The sequence below is a fragment of the Podarcis gaigeae genome (genome assembly GCF_964106915.1).
Source record: "Podarcis gaigeae genome assembly, chromosome: 13".
NCBI classification, from domain to species: Eukaryota; Metazoa; Chordata; class Lepidosauria; order Squamata; family Lacertidae; genus Podarcis; species Podarcis gaigeae.
Genome location: NC_139689.1, coordinates 11,882,228 through 11,906,823, shown reverse-complemented (window position 1 = coordinate 11,906,823; position 24,596 = coordinate 11,882,228). Strand labels below are relative to the sequence as shown.

At 47.1% G+C, this 24,596-nt stretch overlaps 1 protein-coding gene and 1 long non-coding RNA gene across 2 annotated transcripts in view; one reads left to right on the top strand and one right to left on the bottom strand.

Annotated features, from left to right (window-relative positions):
• Window positions 1-15,164, top strand: part of LOC310829135 — a 175,909-nt gene extending 160,745 nt beyond the window's left edge. The window contains exon 3 of the long non-coding RNA XR_014557180.1: window positions 15,096-15,164. This is a non-coding gene — a long non-coding RNA (uncharacterized lncRNA). The remainder of the gene's footprint in view (window positions 1-15,095) is intronic.
• Window positions 1-24,596, bottom strand: part of ARHGEF15 (Rho guanine nucleotide exchange factor 15) — a 289,598-nt gene that overhangs the window by 155,107 nt on the left and 109,895 nt on the right. The gene's annotated exons all lie outside the window — the stretch shown is intronic.

Below are 24,596 nucleotides of genomic sequence, written 5' to 3'. Positions count from 1 at the left end.
AGGGCTCCCACCGTCCACGAGGTGAAGCAAGATGGAAGCCCCGAACAAAAGATGACCCTAACTTTTATTAGTTGCTAATCCCCCAAACTACACCCCCAGAATTACATCATATTTACATCATGATTACATTAGAATTAGGAGGAGTCGAGGAGGGGCTTCACAGGTAATCCGAGTGTCCTGACACCTGGCCAGAGCTTCCTCTCCCCTCCCCACATGAGTCACTCTGAAAAACAAAGGAGAAGGGCGAAGTTTCCTGCCCCCTGAGGGGAATTCGGTCAGTGTCCTTTGTGAGAGTCCGCGTGGAATACACTAAGATATGCAAGTTATTGTATCCCTGATGGCCCTGTGTCTGAGTTCATCGCGAGGGCTATCAAGGTTATCCTGTCAGCAGGGAAAGTACGTGACTGCTCGGTCAAGGGATTATGGCCGCTCCGTCCCAAGTCACCCCCCTTTGATAGTCCTTGTAACGTGCAGTGGAATAAAAGTGGTCCGATGAAAATCCGACATACGGCTGATTTTTGGTGAATATAAAACGGCGAAAGACTTTGAAGTTCAAACCAGTTCCAAGTTCAGGAAACAATGTAACAAGGTCTTGATTGGATCAGTCATGGTTGACTGAACTCGGAAACGTTGTATTAGTGGGCTGTCAAACAGGGACGCAGCGAATGCCGGCTGCAGTACCAGCGCGGCCGCCACCAGGGGCGCTGTTCGGCAACGATGATTGGCTGAGGCGGCTGCTGTTTGACCTAGAGTTCAGGCACCCGGTCTACTCACAGTAAAATGGGGCCATAAGCGGAGCGCTTATGGCGAACGGTTGTCAGTCTAGCGCTTCCTTATTTACGGAAGGCTTTTAGGAGATGACCCTCTAAAGGGACATCTCTCGGGTCAGGGAGGGGAGAAGCGTGTATGTGTGTGTGGTGCTTGTGTGGTACACGTGTAGATGAAGGGGGGGGTGATTTCCGGTGACAGTTCCCCCCTTCGGAGATAAGATTGCGAAGGTAGGAAAACCGCGCAATCCTTTTCTCCGTACAATCAATAAAAGTCGGACATGCCATACCTAGAATCCGGATCTTGGAAGTTCCTCAGGGCCCCCATTTCGATGGGAGTCGCTTGGGTTCTTGGGGCCGGCAGTCTGTGGGCAGTAGCTGATCGCGGGCGAAGAGTCGGAAGGCAAGAGCCGCACGTCTGACAGCACATTGGGAAGCAGTGGATTGCGCAGCAGAAGACGGAAATGCAAATGGTTACAGTTATGAGGATCAGGAGTCCGTTTCCTAAGAGTTGTTTCATCCAGCCTGACCCAGGCAGCCAGCTCCACAACTGGGTATCGGACAGTCCTTCGTGTTGGATATTTTTAAGCCCGTCCATCAGTTTATGGATGTTGTTAAGGTGTCCAGTGATATTGAGGGTTTGATCGGACACGTGTGTGCAGCATTCGGTTCCGACGAGGGCACAAACGCCTCCGGTCGAGGCGAGTACGTAATCCAAAGCAAGGCGGTTCTGTATCGCGGTCTGCCTGACTTCCGTTAACTCCGTCAGGATAGATTGAGTAGCCGCATTGGACTCTTCCATGAAATTTAGTAGGATGTCCGTTAATTTAAGGATATCAACATGGTTGGAGCCGGCTCCATACGCAGGAAAGAGAGCCCGGCCATAAGTTTCGCTATTGGCCGCTACGTCAGAGAGTTGTGACAAGTCCTTTGCTCTCTTATTGCGTCTTCTTCCGGGGGGTAAATCTTGGGTGACCCGGACTCCAGGCAAGATCAGGCCGAGATAACAAGTGCCACGGGAGTGGGGGCTGGCCCATACATAGCCGCGATGGCCACAAACCCAAAACAATCCTTGTAGGCATGAGTCTATGCGGCCGGTGAGAAAGGCGCGGAAAAAGCACTGGGTGACCGGGGAGGGGCTCCAGGAGTTAGGTAGGGCCATAACGTATCTCCATGCAGACATTAAGGTGGGGTGGATGGAGGGGTCGCCTTGGTGCCATAGGGTAATTTTGCCATTTAGAGTAATGTCAATGGTGTACTTACAGGTGCTCTCGCCGATAACTTTGTCGTTCCCGCTGAACTTTCGGCAAAGGTCACCCGTTGTAGGTCCAGTCAGGTAGATGTACTGGTGGGTGAAGTTCACAGCAGTCAGGTTCCAGGACTGCACGTCAGCGGAGAGGTGTTGTTGCAGAGTGAGAGGTACTCCTAGAAATGGTATGCCACTGTGAAGGTGTGCGGGAGCATTGGCACAGATCCAGCAGTCCTTGGTTGTTTGTTTTGCAATTTGAGAGATTAATTTCACATAGGTGTTGGAATGCCAAGTGGACAAAAAGTCATTATTGTTGGTGTTTTCAGATATTGACAGTTCCCCCCTTTGTCGAGGTGCGGTACCCGCGGGGTGAAGGGGGTCTTGGCGGAGTAGGTAGGTGAGATTCGTGGCGAGACCTCCACACCTTTGGGGTCCGGTAGTGTCCCATTCTGCTGGAGGTGTAATTGAGTGGTGCCAGCCTTCGAGGTATGCTTTCCCGTCCCAACCGGAGGCGAGTCCGATGTCCCAGACGCAGCAGTACCTTCGGAGGCAAACTCCCTGTAGGATAGTTTGGCGGGGAGCGGAATCCACTCGTTGACAGTAAAAGCCATGAATGAGATGGTCTGTGGGGTGATTTTTGTCAGTATAGACTGATTCACTGCCACCATTGTCTAAAAGTGTCCAGTTGAGAGTTTGTTTAGGGGTACCATCAGAAAAGAGTATATAGGAACCATTGAGGCAGTGGGCTCGGTTCCAAGGGCCATCTTTGGTGAGGATGAGCTTGCCCATTGACGTGTAGGAGGGCGACCGAATAAAAAGTTCCCAAGTCTGGTGAATAGTGAGGATAGGTTGTATGGAATGTCGAAGGAGCACACGGGTTTCGGGTAAGCAGAAATCAAAATCCCCTAGTCGGTCTGGGGTCCCTGTCTTCACCATATCGACAATTCCAAAGTCTAGATATTTGTATTCCATTTGTAGTCCAGGGCACGAGGCGTGAGTGTTCATGGAATGTTGAGAAAGGGCAGAGGTAATAGAAAGGAAGAGCAAGGTGGGTATCGTGGTTGTCATTGCAATGTCGGGTTGGCAGGTAGAGTTGTTGAACGGAGCTGTCAGATGGAGCTGTCAGATGGAGCTGTCAACCGGGGCTGTCAGATGGAGCTGTCAGATGGAGCTGTCAGATGGAGCTGTCAGATGGAGCTGTCAGATGGAGCTGTCAAACGGGGGGGGGTGTTTTTCGGAGTTTGAGGCGAATTGGGGGTTGGCCGTTCTGGTCGGCTGCTGTGGTTATCTCTGAGGTCCAATGGGCTGGTGTGTGTGGTTGGTCAGGTCCGGTCTGTTGGGCTCGATTCGTGCCCCGATCTGGTCCGGTCTGTTGGGCTCGATTCGTGCCCCGATCTGGTCCGGTCTGTTGGGCTCGATTCGTGCCCCGATCTGGTCCGGTCTGTTGGGCTCGATTCGTGCCCCGATCTGGTCCGGTCTGTTGGTCGTCTTCTGTATCGGTGTCGTCGTCTGCCGGACAGCCTGGGACGCTGTAGGGTGAGTCGTCAGCGGTAGGTTCAGGTGGTGAAGCGGGTTTGCAGCGTGTGTGATGCAACCAGGCCGTCTTTTCTGCTACCTTAACGGAAGTTGGAGTGGTTAAAAGTACTTGGTAAGGACCCTCCCAGGTGGGCCGTAGGGGTATCTTATGGTAGGTTTTCGCTAGTATCCAGTCCCCTGGTTGGTATGGGTGGATATTTTCATCTAACGGAATGTTTTGACTTGAGGCTGCATATTTGTGGAGAAGAGTGAGTTGTTTTTGCAGCTGTATTACGTAGTTGGTTAATTCTGATTCGCCCACCTCTAATTCTGATGTTGGAAACTGGGTGTTGTATACTGGGGAAGGTCGTCCGAATAGTAATTCATAAGGAGATATTTTGAGGTTTCCCCGGGGACATGCTCTCAAATTATGGAGAACTAGTGGAAGGGCATTGACCCATTTGATGCCAGAGTCTTTGCAAAGTTTTCCCAGCTGTGTTTTAAGTTGCTGGTTCATTCTTTCGACCTGTCCGGAGGAAGGAGGATGGTATGGGGTATGTAATTTCCATTTGACTCCAAGGGCACTGGCTACTTGTTGGATTATGTCTGACGTGAAATGTGAGCCCCTGTCGCTGTCGATGTGTCTAGGGACTCCGAAACGGGGTATGATTTCTTGTATTAAAATCTTTGCGACGATGTGTGCAGTTGTCCTGCGAGTAGGGAAGCATTCGACCCACCCTGTTAACTGATCAATGATTACCAAAGCATGCTTGTAGCCTTGGCAGGGAGGAAGATCTATAAAATCTACTTGAAGGCTTTCGAATGGTACAAAAGCCCATGGTCTGGCCCCTGGTGGGCATCTGGCGGTATGTTTTGGGTTAAAACTCTGACAAGTATGGCAATTTTTGACAGCGGCTTTAGCGGCAAGTGCAAGACCTGGGGCGTACCAGCAGCGTTGTATTGTGTCAATCAGTTTTTCTCTCCCCCAGTGGGTACGTTGGTGTAGAACTCTTAGATGTTTAGGTACCCATAGCCTAGGCATTATGAGTCTTTTATCTGGGAAATACCAGACGTCATTTTCTAAGCGGGCTCCCTGTTCTTGCCATTTTTTAATCTCGTCAGGGGTTGCAGTTTTGTACATCTCAGTGTAATTTATATCTGATAGAACTTGTGGTCCTTGGAACTCATTATCTGCAGAAAGAGGTAAAAGGGCTGCATCTTGTGCTGCACTATCAGCGCGTCTGTTCCCTGTTGACACAGGGTCTCTGCCCTTTGTGTGCGCTTTGCAATGTACGACTGCAATTGCCTCAGGGAGGTGGATAGAATTCATGAGGCGTTGCACTAGGGATGCATGTGCAATCTGAGTACCTGCAGCGGTTAAGAAACCCCTCTGTAGCCAGATTTGTCCGGTAGCATGCACCAACCCAAAACAGTACTTCGAATCTGTGTAGATGGTGATCCTTTGTCCCGCCCCTAGTTCACAAGCTCTGATTAAAGCGATAAGTTCAGCCGCTTGTGCGCTGTATTTGGGATGGATGGGTCGTGCTTCCAAAGTCTCGCTATCGGTGACTATGGCATATCCGCTCTTCCGTTCACCTCCCACGACCTTGGAGCTCCCGTCCGTATAGAAAATGAGATCAGGCTCTGTTAAAGGGAGGTAGTTGAGATCCTCCCGGGGTTTTTCTACATGGCGGACTATCTGGGAACAGTCATGGTGTGGGGTGCCATCATCGGGAAGAGGCAGGAGGGTTGCAGGATTCAGTGAATTGACTCTTTTTATGGTGACATTTGATGGACTGAGGAGAATGGCCTCATATCTATTTAAACGTTGTATTGTAAAGCGTTGGCACCCTTGTAAGCTAAGGAGGGTTGCGACAGCATGAGGAACGTTGACTGTTAGATCGTGTCCCAGGACAGTTTCTTGTGCCTTCTCTAGGAGTAGGGCTGCGGCTGCTACGGCTCTAAGGCATCCTACGTTTCCTAATACTGTCGTGTCTAGTTGAAGGCTGTAATAAGCGACAGGTCTATTCCTCCCTTGGAAAGGTTGTGTAAGGACGCCTGAAGCTACTCCTTTATTCTCATGTACGAATAAGGAAAAGGGTAGTCTATAATCCGGGAGTCCGAGGGCAGAAGAGGTCCGCAGTTCTTTTTTAATAGATTCAAAGGCTTCAAGCGCCTCTGCAGACCATTGTAGTTGGTCTGGGGCATTGTCGTGTGTCATTGCTGTAAGGGGGCGGGTGAATTCCCCGTAGCGCGGAATCCATGCCCGGCAGAATCCACTCATTCCAATGAAACCCCGGAGTTGCCTTTTTGTTTTCGGTAGGGGTAATTTGGTTATAGCTTCGATTCGGTCCGTAGTTAGTGCTCGAGTACCCTCTCCTAGGATGTGGCCGAGATATTTCACTTCCTTTTTGCAGTATTGTATCTTTTTTGGAGACACTTTGTGTCCCTTTTGTGCTAGTATGTTTAAGAGAGTTATTGTGTCATTTTTACAGGATTCTAGATCCTGACTACAGAGTAAAATGTCATCAACATAAAGCCTGAGGGCTGAACCCCCTGGCAGAATGACGTCTGATAGATCTTGGTGTAATATAGATGAAAATATTGCCGGGGATTCTACATATCCTTGGGGCAACCGGGTCCACGTTAACTGCCCTGTCCGCCAGGTGAAGGCAAAAAGGAATTGGCTTTCCGGGTCTACAGGAATGCTGAAGAAGGCAGAGCATAGGTCTATGACAGAGTAGACTACCGTTCCCTCAGGAATGGTGCTTAGGAGGTGGTGTGGGTTCGCGACTACCGCGTGTCGGGGAATGACGAAAGAGTTAACGAGTCTGAGATCTTGGACCAGGCGCCATTTGACGGGATTTGTGTTGGGCTTCTTGACGGGGAGAAGAGGGGTGTTGCAGGGAGAGGCACATGGGACTAAGACTCCCATCCTCAAAAATTCATCGATCATCGGGGTCAGTCCATCTATTGCGTCTGGAGGAAGGGGGTATTGCTTAGTACAAGGGAAGGGTAGATCTTTTCTGTAGTTAATCTTGACTGGCACTGCGGACCTTAAGAGCCCAACGGAGGTTGACTCGGTTCCCCATAAGGAAGGGGAGACATTATTTAACAGTTCGGACGGAAGGTCAATGGTAGTGTTATGGGCTTCCTGTAAGACTCCCTGAAAACTGAAGATGGACTCATTTGGCATATGCAGATAAATCCCTTCTTGGCCACACTGTATGGTGGCATTTAGTTTACAGAGCAGATCCCTCCCCAATAGATTGACGGGGCTAGAGGTTAACAAGAAAGTATGTTTGACGGATAGCGGTCCAACGGAAACTTTCGCAGGTCGGGAAAGAGGGCAGTTCCGAGGGATTCCATCCAGTCCCATTACGGTTCTGGTTTCTTCCCCGGGGGTCAAATGGCTATTTGTAAGGGTAGAGTAGGTGGCTCCGGTATCCAAAAGGCAATCGTAAGACTGTCCGTCGATTTGCATTGTGCATATTGGGTCAGAAGATGACAGTTGTAAGACGGGGCAAAGGAAGGAGAAGGAGGCGGGATCTGCTTCTAATTGTCAATGTGGTTGGTACTCGTCCATCACCATTTCATGTGCTGAATTGGTGGTGCGGTTAGCCGGCTTAAAGGGATTTTGTGGATCTTGGGTGAGGTTCCTGGTTCTTGGTTGTGGAGGGGGAGGACCCGCACGATGTTGCGTATGGGTCGTGGGTTGAGTGGGTCCATAGGGAAGGTTTGACTCTCTGGGCTTGGGGTAGAGGGATTCTTGATGGTCTGGCCTGTAGGTTCTAAAGTCTCTATAGTCGGACCGTGCAATTTCTGGTAGGAGGGGACAAAATCTTCTTATGTGCCCTATTTCTTCGCAGTTATAGCAAACCCGCCGGTCTCGGGAGTCGGATCCCCTCGGTTTGCCTTTGTCTTTGAAAGCGGGGACTCCTCCTGCATAAGCTAATACTCGCGGAGAATCGGGCTTCTGATCTTTCTTTCTCCGCTCGTCTCTAGAGTTAAAGACCGACTTGGCAATGGAAAGGATCTCGGTTATAGTCTTTCCGTCGTACCCCAGATGCGAGTTTAGGGCTTTCCTTATATCTGCCGTCGCCTGGTCTTTGAAGAAGCCTTTGACTATGACTTCGTGCTGGGGACTTTCCGGGTCTATCCCACCCCAGGTTTTGATAGCAGAGACTAGACGGGTGTAATAGTCGGATGGGTGTTCTTCTGGCCCTTGAAGGACGGCTTGGACTTTTGTCCAGTTTACAGTTCGCTGACCAGCAGCTTTTATTCCATCTAAGATGGCCTTTTTGAAAATTTTTAGACCCCATATGCCATCGTCGGTGTTGTAGTCCCAGTCTGGGTCATTAAGTATCGTCTGGGCAGTCAGTGGGGTCATCGAGGCGGGGCGATTTGGTTGATAGCCTTCTCGTGTTAGAGCCTCCCCCGCTTTTGCCAATATCTCCCTCTTCTCTGCTTCGTTAAAAAGGGCCCCAAGCAACATATGAACATCTGCCCAAGTAGGATTGTGAGTAGAGAAAATGGTGGCCACCTGGCGGTGGCATTTGTCGGGGTCGTCTCTTAAGGAGGGCATCTTGTCGGACCAATTCATCAAGTCCGAGGTAAGGAAGGGCTGATGAGTAAAGACCATGCGTGGTGGGTCTCCTGCTCTGGCTGGGGGTATAGGTAATGCTCGCAGAGGAAAAGCACCTTCTATTTCTCCATTCTGCAGATTATCCCTGTTTCTAGTTCTGCTGGAGACAGGTCCCTCTCTTTCTCCGTTTAAAAGTTGCCCGTTGAGGAGGGGTCCAAGATCCAAGCCTACTTGGTCTTCTCCCGAGGTGGGAGTACTTGAGAGGAGGTTAGGTGGTGAAACACTTGGTATATTTTGAGAAGGGGCAACAGTGGGTGGGTCCGCTACGCGTTGTCCTAGTCCCGCACCTTGGGAAGGGGTAACGGCAGTTGGATCTGTTGCGTTTCCCCTCGGTCCCGCGCCCCCTCCACCAGATCCTGTCCTGTCTCCTGCCCCGGGTCCTGGCAATCGGGAAGTTCGAGGTTCAGGGTAGTAGAAAGGGACGAGGGTCCTATCCAATTGTTCCTCCTGGGCTCTAATCTCGTCATATGGAGGGGGTCTGGTTGGTTTCAGTACCGCCATCTGACGGGCAATTTGAGCTTGCTGCCGTTGAAATAATTCGCGGGCTTCGATGAAGACATTTAGGTAATATAATTGTTGGGGTTTCTCATCAGCCAAATAAGACTTAAGTGCTTGCATTCTTATGAGATTAAAGGAACCATGAGGCGGCCATTGAGAGGATGGTTCCAGGTGGTGGGTAAAAGCGACCCACGAGATGTTACAGAGATCCCTCAGTTTGGATTTTGAGAGTCCCTTTCTCCCTCTCAGTTCCTTCCAGTTGAGGAGGACAAATTGTAGAGGGGTATCGGAGTCCTTTTCGGAGCGAAAAGGCTTCATAGAAGCCTTGTCGCTAGGAGGAGTCCAATCAGAGTGTTGAGAAACGTTGGCTCCCATTACTCTGTTCTATGGAAATGGGGTTCGCTAGCGATGTATACTACAGAGGGAAAATAGACAGACAAGGGGACACACACGCACGCACGCACGAAAAGGGGAAATAGAGAAAAAATAGTATTCTTTCAGTAATTTAGGTACCTCAGCTTATTTCTATTGAATTTAATCCTCTCTACCATTAACTGTAACTAACTTATCATCTATACTTCAAAAACATCAGCCTTGAACTCACGGGTCTCTCTCTCTACCCGATACACACGACACAACTCCTAAAGTTTCTACTGCAGTACTGCTTACAACTGGTCCTAGTGTGGGGCCCCAATTCATGAGCCACCCCTTCTACCCTCCACGACAGCCTCCTGCCTAGTCTTTGAGACTAAATTCGGAACCTTTACTGGACGCTTGCGCAGTGCAATGCCAGATCAAGGTCCGAGAAAATGATAGTTTGGAAAGGAAACAAACGACCTTGCGTTCTCACATACCCGGGTCATCCCTAACAAAGGTCGCCAGGCAGGAGGGGCGGCTTCGTTTGCATTATAGATGAGACAGGAGAGAGGGAGAGAAAGGCTTGGATGGACGCCCCTGGACGACTCCGAGAGGGGAACGTCAGAGAAAAGGACAGTAAAGAGCCGCGCTTTCCCGGACTCAATTCCAAGACGGAAAACGGGGGAGAAAAGGATAGGGAGAGAAAATTTTTTTTTTCTTTGAAGGGCGCCTCCGGACGACTCCGAGGGAGGGACGTCAGAGAAATAACTAAGAGCCACGCTTTCCCGGACTCAATTCCAAGACAGAAAACGGGGGAGAAAAGGATAGGTAGATTAAGGCGTACCCGGACGACTCTGAGGGGTAAGCGCCGGAAAACAGTTAAAGGTACCACAATTTCCCCGGACACACTCCGCGTAAGAAATTGAGGGGAGAGAAAGAGAAAGGTTTTGGCGTACCCAGACGACTCCGAGAGGTAAACGCCGGAAAACAGTTAAAGGTACCACAATTTCCCCGGACACACTCCGCGTAAGAAATTGAGGGGAGAGAAAAAGAAAGGTTTTGGCGTACCCAGACGACTCCGAGAGGTAAACGCCAGACAGTAAAGTTCCACGATCTCCTGGCCACTTTCCGAAGGGGAGAATTGGGTTAGAAAAGGACAAAGTTAGAGCGTACCCGGCCGACTCCGAGGGGTTACGCCAGAAATGAAAGAAGGAAAGTCTGGCTGTCGTGGGGACACTGCTTCTCCACCCCCCTCCCAATGTGTTTTACTTCAAACCATACTCACGTTCGAAGATGTCCCCCGCAGATCCCGGGATCCTTTTCTTCTAGCCGGCTTTTACCTCGCCTTTGCTCTCTCTGGTCGGGCTTCTGGTGACGGTTGATTACCGCCCGCAAAGAGGAGGCAGGGAGAGGAAAAAGGATCCCTGGGCTAAGGTTGCCCAGTGGCGCCCGATCCCCTCTATCTCCCCTCTCACCTCTGCAGGAGAACCAAGTGTCCCTGAGCACGGTCGCCAAAAACTGTTACGGGAGAATCCGAGGGCTCTCTTGGACAAATGAAGACACCGACCAGGGCAATTCAGAGCAAAACAGCAGCCAGTAGGCTCGGTCTTTATTAAGGAAAAGACTGTCGCGACAGGGCTCCCACCGTCCACGAGGTGAAGCAAGATGGAAGCCCCGAACAAAAGATGACCCTAACTTTTATTAGTTGCTAATCCCCCAAACTACACCCCCAGAATTACATCATATTTACATCATGATTACATTAGAATTAGGAGGAGTCGAGGAGGGGCTTCACAGGTAATCCGAGTGTCCTGACACCTGGCCAGAGATTCCTCTCCCCTCCCCACATGAGTCACTCTGAAAAACAAAGGAGAAGGGCGAAGTTTCCTGCCCCCTGAGGGGAATTCGGTCAGTGTCCTTTGTGAGAGTCCGCGTGGAATACACTAAGATATGCAAGTTATTGTATCCCTGATGGCCCTGTGTCTGAGTTCATCGCGAGGGCTATCAAGGTTATCCTGTCAGCAGGGAAAGTACGTGACTGCTCGGTCAAGGGATTATGGCCGCTCCGTCCCAAGTCACCCCCCTTTGATAGTCCTTGTAACGTGCAGTGGAATAAAAGTGGTCCGATGAAAATCCGACATACGGCTGATTTTTGGTGAATATAAAACGGCGAAAGACTTTGAAGTTCAAACCAGTTCCAAGTTCAGGAAACAATGTAACAAGGTCTTGATTGGATCAGTCATGGTTGACTGAACTCGGAAACGTTGTATTAGTGGGCTGTCAAACAGGGACGCAGCGAATGCCGGCTGCAGTACCAGCGCGGCCGCCACCAGGGGCGCTGTTCGGCAACGATGATTGGCTGAGGCGGCTGCTGTTTGACCTAGAGTTCAGGCACCCGGTCTACTCACAGTAAAATGGGGCCATAAGCGGAGCGCTTATGGCGAACGGTTGTCAGTCTAGCGCTTCCTTATTTACGGAAGGCTTTTAGGAGATGACCCTCTAAAGGGACATCTCTCGGGTCAGGGAGGGGAGAAGCGTGTATGTGTGTGTGGTGCTTGTGTGGTACACGTGTAGATGAAGGGGGGGGTGATTTCCGGTGACAGTGTGGATTTGCCCTCAGGAAACATCACACCTTTCAGAGTGCGGACAATGGTCACAGCAACTTTTGTTGGTAAAAGGAGTGGACAGTGTCAGATGAAGGAGAAAAAGTAAAATAATAATATGTTAAGATAAATTATTAAGTTAAAGTTGAGAAATAAGTAATAAGGATTTGCTGAGCTAATAATTTGAATTGGAATACAAGAAGGGGAGGTGTGAGGAGGTCTGAGAAATAAGTCAAAAGAAATTAAGCAATTGAAATTTTATGTGTTTTTAACTGTTTTTAAGTTTTGTATTTTTGTATGTTTGTTACTTTTTGTTTATTTTTGTTTTTGTTTTATTGTGGAAAAAGCTAATAAATATTCATTATTATTTTTTTTTTAAAAAAAGGTCCATATAGTTAAAGCTATGGTTTTCCCAGTAGTGATGTATGGAAGTGAAAGCTGGACCATAAAAAAGGCTGATCGCCGAAGAATTGATGCTTTTGAATTATGGTGCTGGAGGAGACTCTGGAGAGTCCCATGGACTGCAAGAAGATCAAACCTATCCATTCTTAAGGAAATCAGCCCTGAGTGCTCTCTGGAAGGACAGATCCTGAAGCTGAGGCTCCAATACTTTGGCCACATCTTGAGAAGAGAAGGCTCCCTGGAAAAGACCCTGATGTTGGGAAAGATGGAGGGCACAAGGAGAAGGGGACTACAGAGGACGAGATGGTTGGCCAATGTTCTCGAAGCTACCAGCATGAGTTTGACTAAACTGCGGGAGGCAGTGGAAGACAGGAGTGCCTGGTGTCCATGGGGTCACGAAGAGTCAGACACGACTAAACGACTAAACAACAACAACAGCCTCATATCATTAAAAAAACAAACAGGCAGATTTTACTATCTAGAATCATAGAACTGCAGAGCTGGATGGGTCCAAACCCATGCAATGCAGGAATCACAGCTAAAGACAGCCTAGGACGGGGGTCGGCAACCTGCGGCTCCAGAGCCGCATGCGGCTCTTTAACGCCTTTGCTGCGGCTCCGGGGCGGAGGCGAGGGGAGGAGGCGCATTTTCTGGGCGGAAACACGCAAAAAGCCGCTTATGATTGGATCACTCCCTTATCTACTGGGGGCGCCTTGATCGCGCCGAAAACCTCTCCGTTTGGATTGCTTGCTGCCTATCCAAGTCGATTCGCTGCTGGGAGCCCAGCTCTCTACGCAAGCTCATCGCTGCATTTTACCTTTCCTGGGGAGGACTCGGCGCGCCTGGCGGATCAGGTTGTGGGCGGATCAAGTCACGGTCGCGTGGAATTTGTGCTTTGTGACCGTTTGAAGTGGGGTTTTTTTTCTTGGGAGGCTGGGCGGCGGGAAGAGAGGGAGGCTTGTGGTAGCGTCGGGGGCTTGTCTCTAGCAAAGTAAGTCCTCGCTATTTGGTCACATGCGCAGCATTCTCCTTGTGGGGGTGAGGTGGCTTCGGCGCTCCAACGCTTGCTTTGCCGGCTGCTTTTAAAAGCTTCGAAGCAGCTGTGCTGTTGCTGGGTAACCGGATCGCCCCAGCAGCCATCTTATCTGCCCATGTGGTCTTCTGAGGCGGCCGCCATCTTACTATAGGCAATTCCACGTGGGAGTTTATTGCCTGAAGCCCCTTTTTAGTTGCTTGAAGCCCCTTTTTAAACTTAAGCAGGGGAAAGTTTGGTGAATAGCTAACGCTTTCCTTGGGGAACGTTATGCAACAGCTTATTGCTGGTCTTTGTCGTCCCGCCTTTGTAAGCAGGATGCATTGAAAGGGGGCATATACACTGGTCACTGTTTTGAAGGGGAGTGAAGAACACACACTCAAAAAAAGGTAACTTTTTTAAAAAAAAATATTTATTAAATTTTCCAGAATAGAAAAAGGAAAGATAGAAAGAAGAGAGAAATATAGTTTACATCTTAGTATCATTAACATCTTTCCCGGACTCCCCCCCCTGTTGTATTCCATTTCCCTTAAATTAATTCCACAAATTCTTACCCCGAATTTTAAAGCCTTATTGTAATTTTAAATAACCCATTTATTCCAAATTAGTTTATCTTATTTATCTTAATTAACCATTTCTCTTTATATTTTGTATACTTCCCTAAGGTCGACCCCAGTTCCCTTCCACGGCAGGTAACTTGTTAATGTAATGTTTATTTCTATGAGGAGGAGTAATTCTGAGGGGTCAAACAAAGAAATAATAAAAAGTGTCAAAAAATGTATTTTTATAATGACGAGGATGACATTGGGCCCTCATTATTCATTATTATTTACATCAGGCACTGATTATGATTTATGGTACACTGGGGCCCTGATTAATTTTCTATGGCATTTTGGGCATTGATTATTGGGCATAGCAAGTCGCGGTCGCGTGGAATTTGTGCTTTGTGACCGTTTGAAGTGGGGTTTTTTTCTTGGGAGGCTGGGCGGCGGGAAGAGAGGGAGGCTTGTGGTAGCGTCGGGGCTTGTCTCTAGCAAAGTAAGTCCTTTCTATTTGGTCACATGCGCAGCATTCTCCTTGTGGGGGTGAGGTAGACATGACAGTCCATCTAAACACGCTAAATACAACCCTTCAGGGGAAAGGAGGCACAGCCCTGCACATGCTGGAGGAGGTTTTGGCATTTGAGCGCAAGTTGACAGTGTTTGTCAAAGATTTCCAGAGAGGTACACTGTCTCACTTTCCCTCTTTGAGAGAGTTCAAACAAAGTCATGATACGATAAATTTGGAATATTTCAAGTCTGCAATCACCGCAAAGCAAAGTTCGTTTGGGAAACGATTCTGTGGTTTCAGAGAGGAAAAAACCACATTATCCTTCCCTGTCACTCCCCTGGCGATCGATCCATCCCTATTGAATATGACTGCATTTCCAGGTGTAAGTCAACCTGATCTTGAGCTGGAACTGGCCGATATAGCCGACAAAGATATATGGGTGTCCAAGTTCAAATGCTTGACCGCTACTCTTGAGGATGTTGCCCGTCAGAAGGCCATTCTGGCTCAGAATCATAAATGGAGTGATATTGAAAACCTTCCCAAACAGGACAAACTTGTATTCGAAACATGGAATGCCATCCCCAACACTTATATAAACATGAAAAAGTATGCATTTGGAGTCCTGTCGATCTTCGGTTCCACATATGTATGTGAGCAGGTCTTCTCCAACATGAACTATATTAAAAACAAACATTGATCACGCCTCACAGATGACAGCTTGCAAGCCTGTGTGAAAATGAAGGTGACGTCTTACAGCCCTGATGTGCAGACACTGAGCACTGAGGTTCAGGAGCAAAAGTCCCATTAACCTGGTTACCTGGTTGTAAATTAAATATTTTAATTAGCTATTAATTTGTCCTTTTTTCTTGAGATTGACAGCTGACTGCACGATCCTGTATATATAGCATTAAGGCAAGAAACAATATATACAGTGTTATATTTGTTTTAAATGTTGCAATGTTTTTGCGGCTCCCAGTTGTTGTTTTTCTTCGGAAACGGGTCCAAGTGGCTCTTTTTGTCTTAAAGGTTGCAGACCCCTGGCCTAGGAAGCTGCCTTGAATCTCAAGCAGAGTCTCAAGCAAAGTGAGAAAGATCTCTCCCATCCCCTGTCACCTAAGGCAGCTGCGTTGAGAGCCAGTGTGGTGTAGTGGTTAAGAGCGGTAGTCTCGTAATCTGGGGAACCGGGTTCGTGTCTCCACCCCTCCACATGCAGCTGCTGGGTGACCTTGGGCCAGTCACACTTCTTGAAGTCTCTCAGCCCCACTCACCTCACAGAGTGTTTGTTGTGGGGGAGGAAGGGAAAGGAGAATGTTAGCCGCTTTGAGACTCCTGAAGGGGAGTGAAAGGCGGGATATCAAATCCAAACTCTTCTTCTTCTGCGTTGGGCTGAACCTGGGACCTTCTTCCTTCAAATCAAAAGGGCTACCCTCACTGAGTTTTCGTCACCTTCCCCATTGCTTCCCCAGGCATCCCCTCCCACAATTCTGCAGCACTGGGTAATGTGTAGCACACACAGAGCATTGCTGTCCTTCACAAAGTGGTCCAGGATGGCCTTCCAGTTGCTGTCAATGCAGTCAAAGGAGGTTGACTCACCGGGCAGCTGCCTGCAAATGTCTTCTCCTAAGAAGACATCAAACCCCTTGCAATGCAGGAATCTCAGCTAAAGCTTCCATGACAGATGTCCATCTGAACTCTGCTTAAAAACCTCCAAGGAAGGAGAACCCTCAACCTCCCAAGGGAGACCGTTCCACTGTCGAAGGGCTCTTACTGCTGAAATTAAAAAATTAAGGTCTTATATATCTAGTAAATGTTCATAAATGTTCCAACCAAGCACGTACATAGATATGGGGACCACATATCTGGAGCAGCACAGGAGGACCGTCCTGAAACCATTTTGACTCCCAAACTGACCAAATGTTTTCTCTGCAAGGAGGAAGGGGGTGGGGGAGCCTTCCCATTGTCTCAGGAATTAGGAAATCACCATCTCAAAGGAATGGCCAGAGTACCAGGAAAGGCAATCAGATAACCTGGCAGACAGGAAAAACAACAACATTCAAATTTCTGTTGTAGACCACCTTTTCTGTGATGTAGGTATGATGTTTGTGGGGGGGGGGTGGTCTTCTGTGATGTATGATGTATGGAGGTGTGGTCTTGAGCTCCAGGGGAGGGAATTTAAAATGTCTATATAAGGGCAGGCACACCTTGGTTCTGGGTCCTCCTCATTTCCTGTGTGTGAGGGGAGCACCCTCTTGCAACGGTTCAATAAAGATCAGGCTTACTAGCTGCTTTGCTTCTCAATATTCTCTGGTTGGCCTCTGTTATTTCCTCCTACCGATGGAGAACCTACAACGGACTCTATAAGGGCTCTTGTGTCCCCCATAAGGGAATAAGGGCCAATTTTGTTTATTACACTGTCATAAAGTTCTTCCTTATGTTTAGTCAGAATCTCCTTTCTTGCAAGTTGAAGCTGCCTCGGCCCAGTAGCTTAGTAACGTTAAAAACATGACGCATAAGTCTATGGCTCTACGATAAGGTTACCAGACGTCCCTGTTTCCCAGGGACAGTCCCTGGATTTACAAATCAGTCCCTTGACAAAATCCATCCCCTTCAACTGAAGTTGAAAAGTGTCCCTGGATTCATTGGAAAAAATCTGGTAACCTTACTCTACGACAGTTACACAAATGTGTACTTACTGTTTAGTAAAGTTTGTGGAGGCTTTGAAGCTACTCAGAATCAAATGATAAAGTCAGCTATGAAGCATTATAAGTGTTCAGATCACTGTCTATCATTCTAGTATGTGTTTTGAGAACAAGTGAGAATTCTTGTACATCCCTGTGAATCACAATAATTTTTCACTTTGACTTTTTGCAAAAATAGCAATGAGTAAGCAATATGAAAGTGGTGCTAGTAAGTGGTACCTTGATTTATGAACTTAATCCATTCCAGAAGTCCATTCTTAAACCAAAGCGTTCTTAAACCAAAGCATGCTTTCCCATAGCAGTGGGGGACTCAATTTACAAATGGAATACACTCAACATGTTCTGCTTCCAAAGTAAAGTTCACAAACCAAAACACCTACTTCCGGATTGACAGCGTTCTTAATCCAAGTTGTTCATAAACTAAGCTGTTCTTAAACCAAGGTAGCACTGTACTCAAAATGTTTAAAGGGCTTTGCACAGCAGGTAGAAACAGCCCTCAGATACAGAACAACTGTAATTATAAGCAGAAGAAAATCAAGTTGACTATACTTGGCAGTCATGCAGACTGAAGAACAAACCAGTTTATATACAGAATGCAGCCTCCCAAAATTTTCAAGGAGCACTGTTGTCAGTACAGTGGTATCTCGGGTTAAGTACTTAATTCGTTCCGGAGGTCCATACTTAACCTGAAACTGTTCTTAACCTGAAGCACCACTTTAGCTAATGGGGCCTCCTGCTGCCACCGCGCCGCCGCTGCGCAATTTCTGTTCTCATCCTGAAGCAAAGTTCTTAACTTGAGGTACTATTTCTGGGTTAACAGAGTCTGTAACCTGAAGCGTATGTAACCTGAAGCGTATGTAACCCGAGGTACCACAGTAACTACCACTACAAGTACAAAATCCTCTGGAGAAATTGACAATGACGTGGCAGAACCCACAGGCAAATATTAACACAAGGCATGAAGGAACATGCCACAAAATAGTCACATCAAAAGAAGCAGTTCAAGCTCATTAGCACCTTAAAGAATTGGAAAAAACAGCAAACGATCTCTGCAAAAACTCTAGCATCAGAGTCACAAAAATACTAATTGTTCATGGTACTAGTTATTTCATAAACGAGAGTGACGTAGGTTTATGGGCCACATTGAATAACAAGGAAATATCATTCTGGATTGAGAAAGGTCCTTCAAAATGTCAGCACTGGGAAGGTCTTTTTACCACTTCAAAGCAAACATACGAAAACCAAGTCCGGTTCTGCTCAAAGAATTTATTCCATTCAGCCAAAGTAACTGGAGAAACCCACCCTCGAGAATGGCTTGTGTATTCTCCCGCAAAAGGAATAATCTATGGTTTTGTGTGCAAGCTTTTCTCTAACCAGACTACCACGACTACAGCTTTAGCTTCTATTGGATTTGACAATCAGCATCACACTTATCTTGTTCAAACCCACAGAAACTCTAAAAATCGTATGAACGCTATGCTAACATACTGAACAACACCAAAAGAGCAGAGTAGAGCTATACTCATTTAGGAGAGATTATGAAAACATTTCCCCTTCATGGATCACTGCCTTGTCATGGTGAAGGGGCTTGGAATAACTCCAAGAATAAGAATTATTATTATTTATTAATTATACCCCGCCCATCTGGCTGGGTTTCCCCAGCCACTCTAGGCAGCTTCCAAGTGAATATTAAAAACAATACAGCATCAGACATTAAAAACTTCCCTAAACAGGGCTGCCTTCAGTTGTCTTTTAAAAGTAAATAGTTGTTTATTGCCTTGACATTTGCTGGGAGGGCGTTCCACTGGGCAGGCGCCACTAGCTAGAAGGCCCTCTCCCTGGTGCCCAAGACAGACAGGTCATAGCCAAGAGTTTAGACTAAATGTGATCCACCTGGAAAAGGAACTGGCAAACAACTCCAGTATTTTGCCAAGAAAACTCCATGGACATAAAAAAAGGAGAAGCTTTGAGAAGAAAGTGAGAGTTTCCAAGGCATGCTCTCTGGTTCATGGGGTCACGGAGAGTCGAAGACGACGAAGGCAACTAAACAACAACAAATGAAAACATTTTGTCACTAAACAATGGTAACTGTCTTGGATTGCTTGAATCAATTGCCAAATTTGATCCCTTCCTGTGTGCTCACATAAATCAGTATGGTGGTAAAGGCTCTGGTCAGCCATCATACGTGAAGAGGTTATTCAGTTGATGAGAAGCAGTACTGAGATTATTTTAGTTTAGCAGTTGATTCAACCCGATGTTTACCACGTTGATCAACTTACTATCGTTGTTAGATATGTTTCTCCCTCGTGATGGATTACCAGCTAAATACTTTCTGAGTCTTTTTGAACTGCCGTGAAAGTATGGCTGAGCTGATACTACTATAGTGAATTTGAAATAGATTTCAGACAATCCTATGATAATGCAGCCAATGTACCTGGAAGGTATAATGGTATTAGACAAAAAATTTTTTGGAAAGGAACAAGTTTGCAAAATTTATTCCATGCGCTGAACATTCTCTATATCTAGTTGAATGAACCACAGCTGACTTGGGCCTGGATGCAGTGAATTTTTATTTATTTATTTGCCACAATAAATGTGCTTTCTTTCTTTGTTTTTTTTTTTTTTTTTTGTTTTGCAGCTTCTTCAAAAAGAAGGGCAGTGCTAAAAGTTATTGCCTCTTGAGTTAAAAAATCCTAAACATTTAGCAGTCACAATAAAATTATGCCAAAGCACTCGGTCGTATTTCCCGTGATGAAACTGAAAATGGAAATGACAGGCTGATAATCTTCTGCAGGAAAACTGAATCATCCGAATTCATTTTCACGCTTCACCTTTGGACACCTTTACTAGAACATTTGCATAAAGTTAGCAAGGCATTCCAAAGTTTGCAAATTTCATCGAGGATGTATGCAGAGCTCACTATTGTGGTTTGTATCAAACACTCGGACAGAGGAAAGCAAAATTCCCTGTACAATGGGGCAGGGGGGACGACCTCCAGCCCACAGCTCAAACATGGTCCACCAAGACATTTTTGGGAAGCCACACCCACCTGCCCCACACCTGACATCATACAGTTGTGGGGCAGGAGGGTAAAAGTCCTGGCTGTTCCTTAGATACAGCTCTGGTCCACCTTCAAACCAAACACACCACTCGTTTCTCTTTCAAAACTTGGAAGCTTAAAAGAGAAACACAAGGGTGGGTCCTGGGTGGAGAATTTGAAGCCTCTTTAAATCATGCTTTGAAGGAAAAAGGACAGGCTGTTTTGAAGACCTTTGTAAAGGTCCCTGGGCAGAGAACAGACACCAAGTCTCTAACCTCCTAGAAACCACAAGGAAAATCAAAAGTTAGAACGTACCTTAAAGGTCAGCGGATTGGCAGCTTGCGGTGGGCAGTCTCAAGTGAAGGTTGTTGAAGCCCATTTGTTCATCAAAATCCAGCATTAGATTATTAAGGGCTAGTTTCTCCCCGCCCCTCTTCTGCACAGACCACGTATTCAGAACCCAAAGTGAAGCCACCCAAATTCAGACTTATCTCCTTATTCAGACTTTGTATGTGTCAGGTTAATCATTTACAAATAAAACCGAAAGATGCCTCCACTTCCTAACGACATTTCGCTTCGCCATGCTCATCCATTGGGCAAGACTGGAAGGGCAATTTAAGCTCCACCCCTAAATAGTCTTATTATGTGCCTTGGGTGCAGCAGTACAAAGAAATAACACACTATTCACAGCCATCCCAAAATGGCTCAGTCCAGCTTCCTGTTCTCACACTGGCCAACCAGATGACCGTGGGAAGCTTGCAAGCAGAACACTCTCCTCCTGAGGTTTTCAACAAGTAGCATTCAGAGGCAGCTGGTTCTGGGGTGGCTCAAGGACTAAATGGCCGCCATGACAAGCATGGGGCTGTCCCAACATGTTGTCGCAGGAAACACCCCCCCCCAATCATTCAGTTTGTACAAACTTCACACACACACTCTCACACACACACTCACACACTACATACGCTACACTTCTGTTATAAATTCATAGAAAATCAACCATACATTAGATCTGCACTGTTCCACTTTTTTTTACTCCATGAAGGAAGGACTACAAAATGGGGAAGGTTTGATACAGGCCAGTCATAATCCCTTGAGCATACCAGCACATACACAGGAGGCCCTGCCCAGTTGCTATGCCAACCCTGATGGTCCTAGACAGGAGACCATCAAGATCACAAAGAACTTGCATATGGGAGTGAATTCAGCACAGACTGGAACAAAGGACAATGATCAGCTCTTCCCTCTGGGGGCAGGAAACTGCAAACTCCCCTTTGTCACCTGGAAAATATTCATGAGGAAGGGGGGAAAGGAGGAACCAGCCAGGTGACAGGACACTCAGGTTACCACCACAACTCCTCCCTCAACCCCTCCTTTTTGTGATGTTGTTGTGATGTAGTCTTAGGGGTGTAGTTTGGGGGATTAGTAACTAATAAAAGTTGGGGTCTTCTTTTGTTCTGGGCTTCCATTTTGCTTCATCTTGTTGTGGGTGGGAGTCCTGTCGCGACAGTATTCAATAAAGGCCAAGCCTACAGGCTGCTGTTTTGCTCCAAGTTATCCTGGTTGGTGTCTTTGTTTTTGTCCAAGGGAGCCCTCGGATTTCTCTGTTAACAATGTCATTGGTGGGGGACATTGACATCAGTCCCTTGTCATGGTCCTGTTGAGATTTAGGATGTCAGCAACTTTTCCCCTCCGCAGAGGTGGGGGGACCAATTAGGAAGGTCCATCCTCAGAGGCTGATGGATCTAGTGGGATTCCAAATGGCTCTGGGGGGTTTCCTGGCTGATATGACTGGTGTTCCTGTTGAAACCCTGACCAACCTTTGGAACACCCAAATGGCTCGGGCTATAGACACGATCGCCCATGAGCGCCTTCTCCCACTTTGTGGTGTCTCATTGGCCCCCTGGTATACCCCATAGCTTAGAGCGAGAAAACAAGCCAGGAAATGGCTTGAGGGCATCCTGCAGCTGTTATTCCTTTACTCACGTTTGGCATTGTCCTTACAGTGGGGAGATTGGAGTCCACCCTCATCTGTTTCTCCACTTTACTTGATTTATTAGGCCCCAGTATCATTACTGGGGGGACGCAGGTGGCGCTGTGGGTTAAAGCCTCAGCGCCTAGGACTTGCTGATCGAAAGGTCGGCGGTTCGAATCCCTGCGGCGGGGTGCGCTCCCGCTGCTCGGTCCCAGCGCCTGCCAACCTAGCAGTTCAAAAGCACCTCCAGGTGCAAGTAGATAAATAGGGACCGCTTACCAGCGGGAAGGTAAACGGCGTTTCCGTGTGCGGCTCTGGCTCGCCAGATGCAGCTTTGTCACGCTGGCCACGTGACCCGGAAGTGTCTCCGGACAGCGCTGGCCCCCGGCCTCTTGAGTGAGATGGGCGCACAACCCCAGAGTCTGTCAAGACTGGCCCGTACGGGCAGGGGTACCTTTACTTTTACCTTATCATTACTGGGACTATTCCTGATTCTTTTCTTGCCTCTGGATGACAGTTTAGGTTCAAAAGCCTAAGGTTAAAATTTCAATAGTTGCAGTGTCCTATTCAGCCACCTTCCGGGCTTCCACTTGATAAACGGGATGCTGACAGAACAGATAAGCTCCAAGTTTGTTAATTATTGCTTATCTCACAGCTCCACATTCTTCTGCTCTCCAGCTTCCAGGCTGACAGTTGAACAGTTGATAGTTAATGAAATACTTGGTTTAAAAGGAGTTAAAATCAATTAAATCGCGATTAAAATCTGTGGAGCTTTGGAGCTGGCTTCCTGGCCTGTTGCCATCTTCAGTGGAGGAAAGATCCGAATTGTCCCATTAAACTTTAATTAGTTTAATGTAAATGCCCAGTGCGCTTCCATCGTCACAAGTCCCACTACAGCAGAGTATTTCGCACAGCAGTTGAAGAAGGGCAGGAGAGGCAGTATCTTTTCAAAGAGGAGTCTTGGAGCATGCGGTTTGTAACTCAAAGATAAGGTTTATTTACAAAACAAAAAACAACCCTGGCGAAGAACCACACATCTCAGCAAACACGCCCAAAAAGGGGGAGAAAGAGAAGAACAAACACACAGGAGACTATTTATACAAACTCATGTTCCTGGAAGCCTAATGACCTCCAGCTGCTCAGTGATTAGAGCGTTTCTGCTACCCTTTAACCCTTTGATAGCAACACCCCCTCTCGCTCGTAACACTGAGCTGCACCAACCTTAATTCAAATTTAAACCTGAACAGAAACATTTATGAGATTGCGGACCCAAAGCTTTCGTAAAACCGTCTGCGAGATTTTCTTGGCTTGGACAATACTTTAGTTCAATTAAACCTTGTTTTACACTTTGGCATACATTTTGATAACGGATATCCAAGTGTTTTGTGTGGGCCTTGAATTGACCTGATTTAGCTAGTTTAATACAAGGTTGGTTGTCTTCCCACACTCTGATAGGTAGGGAACATTCTCCAAACAATTCTTGTACCAGTTGCTTATAAAATTCCAGTTCTCTACATATATCTGATAATGCATTAAACTCAGATTCAGTTGAACTTAAAGCTATAAGTGACTGCTTTCTTGATCTCCAACCAATTAGTGCATTTCCAAATTTTATCGCCATTCCTGACACTGATTTTCTATCTGGTCCAGCATCTGCCCAACTGCTGTCGGCCCAACATTCAAGTTGTGTGCTGCCCTCTGCTGATAGTTTTAAGCGAAACCTTTTGGTAGTTTGGAGATACCTTAAAACTCTTTTTACTCCTTGCCAAGCATGCATTGATGGTTTTTCAGCTTGTCTACACAGCATGTTGACAGCATATGTTATATCGGGCCGAGTCCACTGTGCAATGTGGAGTAGACTGCCTATCGCTGACTGGTAAACCCCGGGATTAGAGAACTCTGCCTGTTGCTCGGCTTGAGCATCCTTTGTGTAACTTAGCTCCATTGGGGTTTTAACACCAGCACAGTTGTCCATTTTAAACCTTTCCAGCAACTGCTGGATCTTAGCTTCTTGGCTGAGCCAATAGTTCCCATTTTCATCTTGCTGAATTTTAACTCCTAGATAAACAGATACATTGCCTAGTGATTTTATCTGAAACCTTTCTCCAAGCTTTGTGGCAAATTGTTGTGCAAGTTTATCATCCTTTCCACTGTATAATAAATCGTCAACAAATATCAAGACTGCTTCTTGTTCACATCCCGAGCCTTTTAGATAAAGACACGCATCTGCTGCGCTCTTTCTGAACCCCATGCTCTCTAGAGCATCGTTTAAGCAGGAATTCCAATTACGGGCGGACTGTTTCAACCCATAAATGGATTTGTGTAGGCGCCAGACCTGGTTTGGCTTGTCTCCTTCAAAACCCGGTGGTGGTGTCATATAGACTTCCTCCTGTAAGTCTGCATTTAAATAAGCCACATTGACATCAAAATGAAACAGCTTATTTCCCTTCTTAGCTGAAGAGGCTAAAAGCATTCTTAATGACTCCGATCTTGAAGTTGGGGCATAGATTTGAGAATAGTGAACACCTTTGCGCTGCGAAAACCCTTTTGCAACTAGTCGGGCTTTATATTGCAACTCCTCAGTAGTTGTGGGCTTTAAACGATATACCCATTGACAACCTACAGCTTGTTGCCCTTTCGGAAGCTCTGTACTTGTAAACACACCGAGAGACTTCATTGAAGCCATCTCTTTTTCCATTGCTTCCTGCCACTTAACGGCTTCTGAGCTTGGAAGCTGTTGTACTTCCATATAGCTACCTGGCTCAC